At 44.9% G+C, this 13,390-nt stretch overlaps 1 protein-coding gene across 3 annotated transcripts in view; it reads left to right on the plus strand.

The window, feature by feature from the left end:
* The first annotated feature begins 390 nt into the window (after window positions 1-390).
* The window catches only part of SYN3 (synapsin III), a 458,389-nt gene continuing 445,389 nt past the window's right edge, over window positions 391-13,390 (plus strand). For 2 of the 3 annotated variants that reach the window (XR_006381392.1, XM_044228488.1), the window contains exon 1: window positions 391-488. The gene's annotated coding sequence lies outside the window, so the exon portion shown is untranslated. Of the gene's footprint in view, window positions 489-1,156; window positions 1,184-13,390 lie in introns of those variants that run through there. The other variant, XM_044228489.1, reaches the window with a different exon arrangement.

Below are 13,390 nucleotides of genomic sequence, written 5' to 3' on the forward strand. Positions count from 1 at the left end.
GAGTGCCCATCACACTACCTGAGACACGCGCGGACGGTGCGGCGGGGTTTCTCTGAGGCGCCTCCTGAGGTCCTGAGAAGTCAGGTGCCCTTTTCAAAGCTGGCTTCCAAGGACGCTGCACTCTTCGCACTCCCCAAGGGGCGTCGAGATGCTCCTGGGATCGAGCTTAGTCATCGCACTCTGCTGCCTGAGCCCGGGGAGGGATCAGAGTCTGGGAGCAACTTTCCCGCGCAGAGAGGTGAAGCGCGAGCAGGGGGGAGGGGAGGGGAGAGGCGGAGGGGGCGGAGTCTCCGGGGGCGGGGCCTCGCTGCCCCAGCCAATGGGGCGTCTCGGCGCGGCGGGGAGGCCAGGCGGCAGAGGAGAGACGCTCCAGCGCGGTCGGTGCGGAGGCTGAGCTCGCGGACCCTGAGCGCTTCCTCAGGCGGGCGGCGCGTTGGAGGCAACCGCCCCGCTACGCCCCGGGCGCCGGTTTCCTGGCAGCTCGCACGGTAAGCCGAGCGCCGCCGCGAAGTGGACTTTGTGGGGTTTTCGGAAACTGAGAGCTAACCCTCCCGCCCTCGGCCCCTCAGAAAGGGGCTGCCGGTGGCGTCCTCGCGCCCGGCCGCGTCCCCGGCGCGCCGGCCCTGTGCCCGCGGGATGCGGGCGCGCGGAGGGCCCGGGAGGGAGGCGACGAGCCGCCGCGCCACGCTGCCTCCACAGGCTGCCGCAGCCCGGCCCGGGCCCGACCCTGCGACGGACGGGTCGGCGCGCGGGAAATGCCCGGGGCGCGGGACGGTGGCTCCCGGCCGGACCTCCGCCCGGCCCAGATCTTCAGACCCCTCAGGACCTGTTGGCCTGGGGCTGGGGGTCAGATTTATCACCCTATTTCCCATTTCCACCCGTCCTGAGGCGCAGGAGGAGATCTCCGATCGGCTCCTCGGCCGAGCTCGGAGCGAAGACTGGCCCTGGTTGCCGCGCCCCGTGTATTTATTCAGCCTTTACCCGGCTCTCCCTGCTGTGTGCCAGGCACTGTACTGAGCCTTGGTGTACGAAGACGGGCTTTGGAGGGCCTCTTGGGGCCAAGAAGGACAGTAGGAGGAACAGTTACCGAACACTGCAGTACGGGGGACTTGAGGTGGAGAGCAGGAGTGAGGAGCCTGGAGGGCTTCGGGGCGGAGGTGACCACTGAGTGAAGACTTGGAGGGTGAGCCCCGCTGAGAGCGGCGGGGAGGGGATGCAGGGGGAGGGCGGGTGGGACAGTGGGAATTCCAGATAGATTTTCTTGTGCGAGGCTAAGGAAGCTGAAAAAGTCCAGTATTCCATCAGATAATCACATCGGACGAAGGCTTACTGTGGGTAGGAAAAGAGCTGTGGGCATGGCAAGAGGCTAAAACACGCTCCGGCCTTAAAAATGCAGCCTTAGACTATCTGAATTTTGTCCTGGGATGGAGTGCAGTGGAGGAATTCTGACCAGTGACCAGGTCTCTCTGGCAGCTCTGTGGAAAATGGATGGAGACCAGAGCAGCAGAGAGAGCTAGTTAAGTTGTAGTTGCTGTTCCGACTTGGCTGTGAATACTCTGGTTCCAGAAGGGAGCCCCAGCTGCCCAGGAACCTTGCTCCCTGGCCTCCAGGCATGGACTGGGGTCAGGAGATGTAGCCCACGTTACACTTGATTCTGCAACTTGCGGGCCATTTTTATATTGTTTCTGGAGGCTTTGAGCTCAACCTTGTCATCAGGGATGGACTCTGGAGAATGGAAGGGTACTACTCTCTCCCCTTCTCTTTCTGTCTTACAGAGGCAGTGTCTCAACTGTTAGAGGCCGTAGTTAAAAGCAAGGTGTCACTGGGGAGTCAGATCAGAAGGTCATTTAGCTATGTGCCTGGAGGGTGTAGTCAACCTTTCTGAGTTTCAGTTTTGTGACTCAAAAGGAAACATCATAACTACCTTTATTAGGTCAGGTTCCCTGGAGAAAGACTTAGAGATTCAGAGGTTTATGGGACTTTGGGGGAGTGGTCTCACTGTCTAAAGGGGTGAGGGGTAAGGAAAACAAGATTGGGCAGAGGGAGAAGTGGACCTGTGATGCAGTGCAAAAGAAGCCTCAGTTGATCCCCTGAAGTACGGGGGCCAAGCCTTTGAAGCCCCATGTTGACCAGCCAGTAGATGCAGGGGGGTCATAACTTTGGTTATGGTCAACATGGGGCTTCAAAGGCTTGGCGCTCATACTTCAGGGGGTCAACGGAGGCCGGGGAATTGGGGGGATTGAGAGCTGTGCCACAGCAGCCACCTCTGCAGGATGGCCTTGGGAAGTAAATGTAGTAACTTGACAGAAACTGGCTGGCACTGCATCCACTGCAGAACAGGCATTTAAAAAGAGTTCATTTCTCTTGCCTTTAAACTTCTTGACTGTGTCTGAAAGTGAATTGGGAAGTTAGAATTGGGTAAATAGGATTTTTAGAAGAAAGGACTTTTAATTATAATAGCCACAGTGACTACCACTTCCCATTACTGAGTGCCTATTACCTATATGCGTTCTCTCCTAGTTGTCTAGTAATATTTGGAGTCGGGTACTTTTTGTTTTATAGTCAATCTGGTCTTTTCCAAAACACAACAGAGTATGCATCCTTTGCCATAAAATAATAGCAATAACAACAGCAGAAATCAAAAACAGTGTGATTTGTTACACGCCATGAAGTGATTTCACTGGTGGTTAATTAATTAATTTATCAGTTATTAATTCCAACAATGCAGCGAGTGCTTCCTAAATGGCAGGGTGCTGTCCTAGGTGCTGGGAGTGCAGTGGAGTCTATCAGGGGAGAGACAGACATTAAATGCTTTGATTTTTCAGGAGCAAACGTTGAAGGATAGAACATCCTGTTGCATAAGAAATAGTCCCTTTTCCCAATTTACTTTCTCATTCTTCAGTTTTAGTATAACCTCCTCGGAAAGGTTTCTTGGACCTTTCTGTGTAAGGCAGGTCTCCTCCCTTTTACTCTCCTGTCATAGAACTTGATCATGCATTTTATTAATTTCCTTGTTGGTGGTCCTGCTCATTAGACTGAAGCTTCAGGAGGTCGCCTGTTGCTTTATCCCAAGATCCCAGCCCAGTGATTAATACAGATTTCTTGAATGAGTGAAATGAATAAGGTGTAGATTTGCTTAACAGAATGGTTAGGGAAGGTCATATTGAGGAGTGATATTTATATTGAGATCTGAGGGATGAGAAGGACCCAGCAGTACCAAGCAATGCCAAGATCAAGAGTCAGAGAGAGCAGCTTGTTCAAGGATCATGAGGTAGAGGAAAGGAGCCCCGTGTGACTGGGGAACAGCCTGAGATGAATTTGGAGAAGTAGATGCATCCTTGGAATGCCATGCTGAGCTTGGATTTTATTCAAAATGCAGTAAAGGTCACTGAGGGATTTTAAGCCTGATGATGACTTAAGGTTGTAACATATATTTGTTTGTTGCCTGTCATGCCTCTAGGAGGCAAGCCCCATGAAGAAAAGTGTTCAGTAAATATTGCTAGAGTTAATGGATGATCTGGTTTATGTAGCTACCAAGTGAAAAATGGAGGAGGGAGAGCAATAGGATTTTGTCACAGACTCAGTTAGGTGAGAGAGCTGTTAGTGTCTTAGGTATGGAACAACAGTGGTATTGGAGAAAGGTAGAAAGAATAGAGTTATATTTGGTTGTAAAGTGGACAAGGACTTGTTAACACATTAGATGTTGGGAATAGAGGAAAAGGAAGAATCAAGGGTGACCTGTGGGTTTATGGTTTAAGATTGGGTAGATGCTTCACGAGATCAGACGAGATCAGGCGCGTTCAGGGTGGTATGGCCGCACTGGGTGTGGTGAAAAAATAATGAATACTGTTTTTCTGAAAATAAATAAATTGGAAAAAAAAAGATTGGGTAGATGCCAGATGCCCATCAATAGGTGAATGGATAAATAAAATGTAGTATATAATGACAGTAGAATATTATTCAGCCATAAAAAGGAATGAAGTGCTCCTATATGCTATAATGTGAATGAACCTCAAAAAAGATGCTAAGTGAAAGAAAGACAAAAAAGGTCACATGTTGTATGATTTCATTTATATAAAATGTCTAGAGTAGACAAATCTGTAGAGACAGAAAGCAGATTGCTGTTTGTCAGAGACTTGGGGGAAAAGGGTAAATGAGGCATAATTGCTTAAAGGGTAAACAGTTTCCTTTTGGGTTGATGAAAATGTTTTGGAACTAGAAAGAGATGGTGGTTGCACAACATTATGAATGTACTAAATGTCACTGAATTGTACACTTTAAGATGGTTAATTTTGTGTTATGTGAATTTCATCTCAATTTCCCCCCAAAAAAAGAAAAAAGGAAAAATTGGGTGGATGGGAGAACCAATAACAGAATGGAGGAGACTGGGAGGGGAGCAGGTTGTAGAATTCACGTGCTGTCTTAGAGATACCCGTGAGACATCCACATGGAGCCTAGGGGGAGGTCTGGGCTGGAGATATAAATATGGGAGTTGTCAGCACTTAGATGTCAGCCAACAAAAATGGATGAAATCTAGGGAGAGACAGTGTAAAGGAGCACATCACAGCCTGGATCATTCTTTAATTTGATCTTCATACCTACCAATGAAGGAGGTGCTGTTGTCTTCATTTTCAGATGAGAAAACTAACCCCCCTCCCCTGGCCCCCACATGAACTTGCCCAAGGCCAGACACTTTGTTCTTGAGCATCTTCTGGCTTCCAGTGCTTTGCCATTCCCATTTCAGCATGATGCCATTTAGAACTTCAGCAAGGGCCTTCCCTCCCCTCCTCCTCTCCCCACCCTGACTGAATACTCACATGTGGCAGGCACTGTGCTGGGCATATGTTGGTGGAGAAAGTAGAAATGCTCTAATTTTGTGGAGTTTACCCAGTAAACAAGCAACTGCAGTCCACTGATACAGGGCACCTTAGGAACCTGGAGCAGAAGCATTCGCCCCAGTTTTGGGAGTAGCAGGAGGCTTCCTAGAGAAAATGACCGCAAGCTAATATTTGCAACAGAAGCAGAAATATGGAGCCTGAGAAAGAGATGATTCTCTGGAGGGTTCATGATATCTGAACACCTGCTGTGGGAATTCACCATTCTCTTCATTCCCTAGTTCTTCATAGGTTACTGGCATTTTCCAACTTATTGAGAGGGTTTCCTGTATTTTCTATAACTCTGGAAGTAGTAAGCAGACAACTGGCCTAGTTTGATTTCAAGCTTCAGAGGGGTAGCCAGGTAGAGTGCAAACAGCCTGGTTTTCAAAGCCAGGCTTCATCTCTTGAGCAAGTGACTTATTCTCTCTGAACCTTACTTTTTATACCTACGAAATGGAGCCAGTAATGTGCATTGCTTAATGTAAGAAATAAATGAAATGATACTGTAAAGCATGAAGTACATAATAAATGCTCATAAAAACAATATCTCTTTTATCTTTTGGAGAGGAAGAGTTTCTGAAAAGACTAGTTAAGACCTCGCACTCTGCACTATTTGAAATACAGATATCCATCTTTCCTCTGAAGGCTCTGATGGTTCAGGATGGAGCACAGTGTTCTGTATGTTTAGAAATAGCCCACATGATCCTGGTAAAAGCAAGTCCAGGAACCTTGGCTTGACCAAATACTTGAGTCATTGCTATGATGAACATGAAAGGGTTAAGCACCTAAAAGCAGAATTTTGCCTTCTAGGAATTATTAGCCAATGACAGCGCTGACCGATGATGTAATGTCTTTGGCTGGCACTCCATTGGTTAAGTGTATTGTTTCTCTCGCTGCTTCAGCTGTGTGAGGAGCTAAGCTGGAGCCCAAGGGTTAATAATTCTGTGGCAGCAGATAGAGCTATTTTTTTTTTTCCATTCCTCTTCTGTTAGGTGTGAGTATAAAGCCCAGCTCAGCAGATTGCTGCCCTTCTCCTTCCAATAAACAGCTGCATCTTCCTCCTTACCTTTTCCCAAGCAGAGCACATGTCTCCGTAGTACTACAGAGGAGGAGGAGGAGGAGGGAGAAGGGGAGGAGGAGGAGGAAGAGGAGGATCAGGATCCTTTAGGGAAGAGAGAACCCTTTCAAAGTTCCACGCGGCAGTCTCTCCTTGCCACTGGGGACAGGCACAGCCCCTGCTGCTCTGGCCTACAAATGTCCCACTGGATGAATTGCTAAACTGTCACCTGCTACTGAGCATTGTTCAACCTGGCGGGATCCTCAGAACTGGGAGGTGAGCCCAGGGTTTTGGAAGAGGGAGTGGGCCTAGGAGAAAGGAGCTCTAGACTGGAGGTCTAGAGAAAGGGAACAGCTCTAGACTGAAGGTCAAGCACAGGTTCATCCCATAGCCCTGGCATGCGGTGTAAGCGTGGGCAGGATGGTTTCCCGCTTTGGGTCTGTATACTCAAGCTCACAGTGTGTGGCTTGGATTAGCGCCCTCTGAATTCTGGGAGACACCGGCCAGGGATTGTGCCGACCAGAGTGATAAACAAGCATACTCTTGGTATAGCTTTCTGTCAAATGATCTCTGCTGATAAATACTTTGCTCTGGGAATCTTGGGCAGCAGGGAAGTTTGAGGCGAGGGCTGTCTCCTAGGAGCCAGCTAAAATCCAGGCTCTTCCTCATATTGTCTGGACTCTGTCTTCAGTGCTCCCACTTGGCTGAGTAGCCCTCGGTAGACTCTAGGCTGAGGTTTCTCCAGAAACACCTGAATGGTCTCAGGGTTTAATCATGTCCTTTGAGGGGACCTTTGGGTCCTGACCCTTGAGTTATTAGTGTGCCTTAATGAATTTGGCTTTCCTAGTTGTCCCATGCTGGAGCTCCTAAGGTGGGAGAAAAACTATTTTTGCATTATTGGATAGCTTAGCTGTGACAGTTTTCTTCTGTGTTTTTAGTGGGCCATGCATTATTGCTCCAGCCTGAAACTTCTCACCTTGCCCAAAGAGGCCTTAATGTAAGCATGTAGCCTCATGGTATCAATTGAAAAAAGTAGAAATAGGGTGGGGTGGGGAGAGGGGAGCAGAGTAACTGGAAGAGGCTGATGATAAGAAACTCTGGCCTTCATTTCATAGGTAATTCAACAAAGTCTGCATTTTACAGACAAGCTATGATGCTACTTCTCTGTTCACTTTCTCTCCAAAAAATGCATAAATAAAAAGTTCTATTATTTTTATTTTTCAGAATTTAGTGATGTGTGGGGAGTTTCCAATTTCTTTTTTTTTTTCAAAGATTTTATTTATTTATTTGACAGAGAGAAATCACAAGTAGATGGAGAGGCTGGTAGAGAGAGAGAGAGAGAGAGAGGAAAGCAGGCTCCCTGCTGAGCAGAGAGCCCAATGCGGGACTCGATCCCAGGACCCTGAGATCATGACCTGAGCCGAAGGCAGCAGCTTAACCCACTGAGCCACCCAGGCGCCCCAAGAGTTTCCAATTTCTTTAGGGAGAGTAGAGCCTGCAGAGTTTTCTCTCTGTGTCTTATATGACCCTTGGCCTCTAGCGCCCTGTGTTCTGGGTCAGACTTTGCTGCTGAGGAACATATGAGCCCTTGGACAAGTCACTGTGTCCCTCTGAGCCTTGTGTTCTGCATTTGTCAATCACGGGGCGGGAGAGAGTTGAACTAGCTGACTTTTAGAGCCCTCATAGCTCTGGCTGTTTGTGCTTTGGATTGCAAAAAGCCTTTGTAATCTGAGGCCATTGATTAAATGGGTTGGATAGGTAAAGAATCTTTGAATAAAGGAATATGCAGCATGAGTCCTCTAAGTGTGGGGCTGTATCTATGTTTTAACTCATTTTACTCCCTCAGTAGCCATAGAGTACATGGAATTAACCCCACTCTACAGATATGAAATTACCCAAGATCATCATACAGTAAATGCTGAAGACTGGTATTTGTGCCTGTGACCATACTGGGATGGTGGTGCATGTCAGGGTAATGGAAGGGCTGGAGCTGGAATCCTTACCCTCCTTTGCTTCCATGCATGTTCTTCTTTCTACTTCAGATCAAGAACTGATTTTAAGATTGACTATTTCAGCCAGATTAATGTGGACTATCCAGTTTAATATCTGGGACAGCAGAAAATTAGGGGACCCTGGGTCTGAAAAGGACCTTACAATCTTTTGGACCAGGTCCCTCGATTTATAGCTGAGAAAATGGAGGTCCAGAGAAACTAGGTGACTTGTTCCCTGTTACTCAGTGAGTCGATAGATAGCCGGGATGGAGACCAAGACTCCTTGACTTAGGTGTTTGAAGGTATATTGTTATTCATAAGTTTTAAAAAAATACCTTCATCTGAGAAATTTGGGATCATTTGAATTTAGCTATTCTTACCTTTGTCTGTTCTTGCCAGTCCTATTTGAAGTGCCAATGGGTTGAAGTAAGAATCACTGAACACTTAACCTGCACTTGGCATTGTGGGAGGTGTCTGAACCATGAAAGGAGGGTGGTAAACAAGCTAAGTATGAGACCTGGTCAGTTTCTTTCAGGAGCCTCATGATGCAAGCTGTATTTCATGAGAGTCTAACTCACAGGTCAGCGATCTCTCTTGTAGGATGAGCAAGAGTGGATGGGACCCTGCCCCTATTACTGTGTGTGTGGCTGGCACCTAATTTATACCATTATAAGAATACTTGCTGTATGATATGTGGTCTCTCTTCTTTGTCTTTCCAACTAAGCTGCATGTTTCCCAAAATGTGGAACTTAATTAATCAATGGAGCTGCCTAATGGAGAGATAGGTGTCAGTATCTTGGACTGCTGAGATGTACACCCAGAAATAAAAACCATCCAATTTTTTATTAAAAATTGTAATTATTACAGTTGTTATTGTTATTGTTATTACAGTATATGCAGATACTTGACTCCTTCTTTGATCACTGTAACGTTAAGAAAGAATCCTCTTAACACCAGACTTCAAACATCCTAATGATTATCATAGGAAAGAGGGGTTATAATTATTCTGCTGGGCTGAAGAGCAAAACTAGCAGCAATGGGAGGAAGTTGAAGGGGAGTAGATAGCAGTTAAATAGAAGAAAAGTGTACTGATGGTAGGAGCTATTCAGTGGGTCTGTCTTACCTTCCACACCCTTGTCATCAGAAGAGGGTGGACCCTCAGGGATTACTGCCCCCAGCTAAGAGTAGCACTTGGTAGCTTTTAATGCCCCTTGTAGACTTAAGATTTCTTGATTATTTGTAAGCAGGAGTAAATGAAAAGAGGCCTAGACTAGAACAGAGCTGCATCTTAGTCTTTAGGGTCCAAAGCCATAGTATGGGGTGGAAATCATTCATAGCCAAAATAACTGTTGACAGTATTTTAATTGCCAAAAAATTGCATTAATGTGGTTTTATGTATGCAACCCTAAATGGTAATTCATATGCTAACTAGTGTGTAAAACACTGATTTAGACTAAGAGAAGTAGCAACATAAAGCCTATCCGTAGTTGTTTGGGTCTTCCTACTGTTCTGTGTTTAAAGTAACTCTAAATTTCTCACCAGGGGATGGAGAATTCTCAACTGTCCTGCTTGCTTATAAGTATAATGCTGTTCTCTGTGATTAACCAGTCTTTAATACCATTAAATGTGTTTAACAGTTTGTTTTTAATGATAGTGAAAATTAAATGAGATAATGTAATGGAAACCTCGAACCCAGGAACTGTTACAGAATAGATGCTCAGTATAATTTTACTGAAGGGAAATAAGCATCCTGGTTTAGCATACTTGTCTATGCAGGTCTCTGAAAAGTTTTAGAGAAGAACCTGGCCACCTGTGTCCAGGCTGCCATTTCCTATCTGAAGCCAGTCTTGTTTGGCTTCTCTCCACAGTGTTCACCCTCTTGCCCCTGAATACTGTTTCTAAAATCCAAAGTGGAAAAAGAATGAGGTTGGAAGCTTCACAGACCTAAATTCAAAACACTAGCCATTACCTATCATTATTTGTCATTGCCCATGTTACTTAACCAATCTATGTTTGTTTTTTCACTTGTGAAAATGTGATCAGTCAACCCCACCTTGAAGAGTGGATGGGGACTTAAATGAGAACCTTTAGAGAGTGTCTGAACATATATAGAGTAGATGTTCTATAAATGGCTACTTTATTTATTCTCCACCAAAGATGTTACAGAGAGGTGTTGGGTTTTTTTTCCCCCCCTTCACTCTCATCTCAAACTTCTTTGCCCATATGAGTAGCATTTCTATATAACTTTGTACAACTTTCAGGAAACCTTATGTGACATTATTCTAAGAATGCATTTGCTTGCAGCCTTGTCCCCTCCTAGCTCATCTTCATGGCAGTCACCTAACCAAGTATCAGAAAGCTGCACTCAGAAGGGATATGTTGTGCCTAATACATTTTTATTTTATTTTATTTTTTTAAAGATTTTATTTATTTATTTGACAAACGGAGATAACAAGCAGGCAGAGAGAGGAAGAAGCAGGCTCCCTGCTGAGCAGAGAGCCCAATGAGGGGCTAGATCCCAGGACCCTGGGATCATGACCTGAGCCAAAGGCAGAGGCTTTAAACCACTGAGCCACCCAGGTGCCCCTATATTTTTAAAACCCCAGGGGCTGATTTAAATATTCTGGGCTGGGATACTTACTCAGGGGCCAAGTGGGCATGTAATTTGAGGGGTGCTACAGAAGCCAAAGTATGGCTCCAGATTCAAAGCAATGTGGATTTCTTCACTGAATTTTCATTCCTTGGGCTTATGTATTCATCCATTTAACAAATATTTATTTGTTAAATTAAATTTGTTAAAGTTCTTATACTGTGATAGGCAGCATCCTAGGTGCTGGGAATAGATCAATGAACAATGCAGACAAGATTGCTACCTTTGTAGATCTTATATTCTGATGAGGAATGGAAAATAACCACAAAATAGTTACATTATGGTATGTCAGTCAGTAACAAGGGCCTTGAGGAAAAAATAAAACAGTGTAAGGGTATAGGAAGAGGTCTTCTAGAAAAGTCCATTAAAGGTCTTTGAGGAGTTGCTATTTCAGCAGGGGGAGAGTTTGAGAAGGTATAACTAGAGGAGTACCCAGAACCAGGTCTGGTGGGGACTCATGGGCTATAGAGAGAGGTTTGGACTCTATTCTTAGTTAGTGGTTTCAGGTAAGGATGTTACATGGTTTGACTTATTCTTTTAATTGGTTTTGTTTTTTAAATTGCCATATGGTAAATTTGATATTGTTTTGGTGTTTAGTTCTATGACTTTTACCACATGAGTAGCCACATGTGTAGATTCATGGAAGTACCAACATCACAATGAGGACAGTTTCATCACCCAGAAGGCTTCCTCCTAATGTCCCTTTGTAGTCACAAGCTCCTCATCTCTAACATATGGCACAAGAACTCTACTTTCCGTCACGGCCATTTTGTCTTTCTGAGGTGACATCAGTGGAATCAGACAGTATGTAAACTTCTGAGGCTGGCTTCTTTCCCTGAACACAATGCCTTTGAGATTCATCCGTGTTATTGCAGATGTCAATAGTTTTTTCATTTTTATTGCTGGCTAGAATTCCATTGTGTGGATGTACCACAGTTTGTCCATTCATTTATCCTTGAAGGACAATTGGGTTGTTTTAGGTTTTGGCAGTTACATATAGAGCTGCTATAAACATTTGTGCTCAGATTTTTTTTATGAACACACATTTTGGGTCTCTACGGTAAATACCCAACTGTTGGATTGCTGGGACATAACAATAAATTTACACTTAACTTTATAAGAAACTGCCAAACAATTTCCAGCCTGGCTTTACCTTTTTGTATTCCTATCACTGATATGTAAAAATTCTACTTACTATGCATTCTTGCCAGTACTTGTCATTGTCAGTATTTTTTTTATTTTAGCCATTCTAATAGTTTAATTGTATCTTTCCATGGTTTTAATTTACATTTACCTAGTAGCCAGTGATTGAGTATCTTTTCACCTGCTTATTTGCCATCCTTATATTCTCTTTAGTGAGGTGTCTGTTCAAATCTGTTCCCCACTTTTTAAATTGCTTTTGTGTTTCTTACTGCTAAGTTTTGAGTACTCTGTATCTTCTAGATATCAGTGTTTTCTTAAATATGTGATCTATAAATATTTAACTTGTTTTTAAGGAATCATTCTGAATTCTGTAGTGGGGGAGGGGTGGAAGCAGAAGAATCAGCAGAAGACCATTGAAGTAATTCATGGTGAGAGATGATGGCAGTTTGGACTAAAGTCATTTGGGTGGAAGAGGTGAAAAGTGGTCAAAATCAAGAAATCTTTTGAAAGTAGAGCCGTCTGAACTTGACGGTGGGTAGAATGTGGAATGTGAGGGAAAAGAGACATCAAGGATGACTATAGTGCTAGAGGGACTGAGAATTTAAATATAATTCAGGTACGTATTATAAACAGTTCACCTGGAATACAACCTCTGTGCTCACAGAGGTTATGTGAAATGAACTAGGGGAGCACAGGTGATGGAAAATTTACTAAGTGTAAGATCTGTGAGGCCAGCTTTCTCAAACTTCAATGTCTGTAAGAATCAGGGGAGAAGGTTATTAAAAATGCAGCTGGCTAGGCTCCTGCCCCAAAAGTAAGAGACCTATGGTTATCAACTCCACAAATCATTCTGTGCAGGTGATTGACTGACTATTACGAGAAACTCTTGGGAGAACTGTGGGCACTTCAGAGAAGAGGTGATGTCAAATTTGAGTGTTTCGTGGAAATTGTGACTTGAAAAAACCTGTGGAAAGGGCAGCCAGGCATGGCATAGCTTTTGTGAGGGAAGAGCAAAAGGAAAACTTGGAAGAACTATAGAGACTGGCTGGATCCTAGAACAGTGTAGGTGGGGTGATGATGATGACTGTTGACCAGAGAGCACCTGTCTGGGAGTTAGTGATGAGTCATGGGACTTCCTGTGCTCAATGAGTCTAAAGTGGTTGCCACCACCCAGCGGCTCCCCAGGTACTAACAAGGGGCCCACGTGGTGAAATGTACCAGGCAGTCCAATGCTGGTTGTTCAGGGTGGCTGTTGTGCTTTCAAAGTCTCATGTGACCAAGTATCTTTGAGGAGAGAATGAGCCGGCAGGGGGTTTGCAGAAGGATGCCCTGTCCCCAGGACCACTTTGGGCCTTTCTTGAAGCTTACAGACTCTGCATCTCCTTTTCACACATGAACTTGCCTACTTCCCAAGGATGCTGAGCCATAGCTTCCTGTGGCACAACTACTAATCACTATGTGCCAAGCATAGTTCAAAGCACTTTATATGGATTAAACCATCAAATTCTCCCAACAAGCCTATGGATGAGATGGAACAGTTACTTCTGTTTTATGATGAGCAACCGAGGCACTGAAAGATGAATGACTGGCTCAAGGGCACAGTGCTACAGAGTAGAAGAGCTGGCATATTAAGCCAGTGAATTTTGACTTCGGAGCCCATGCTTTTAACTGT

This window comes from Neovison vison, chromosome 12 (assembly GCF_020171115.1).
Source record: "Neovison vison isolate M4711 chromosome 12, ASM_NN_V1, whole genome shotgun sequence".
Taxonomy (NCBI): domain Eukaryota; kingdom Metazoa; phylum Chordata; class Mammalia; order Carnivora; family Mustelidae; genus Neogale; species Neogale vison.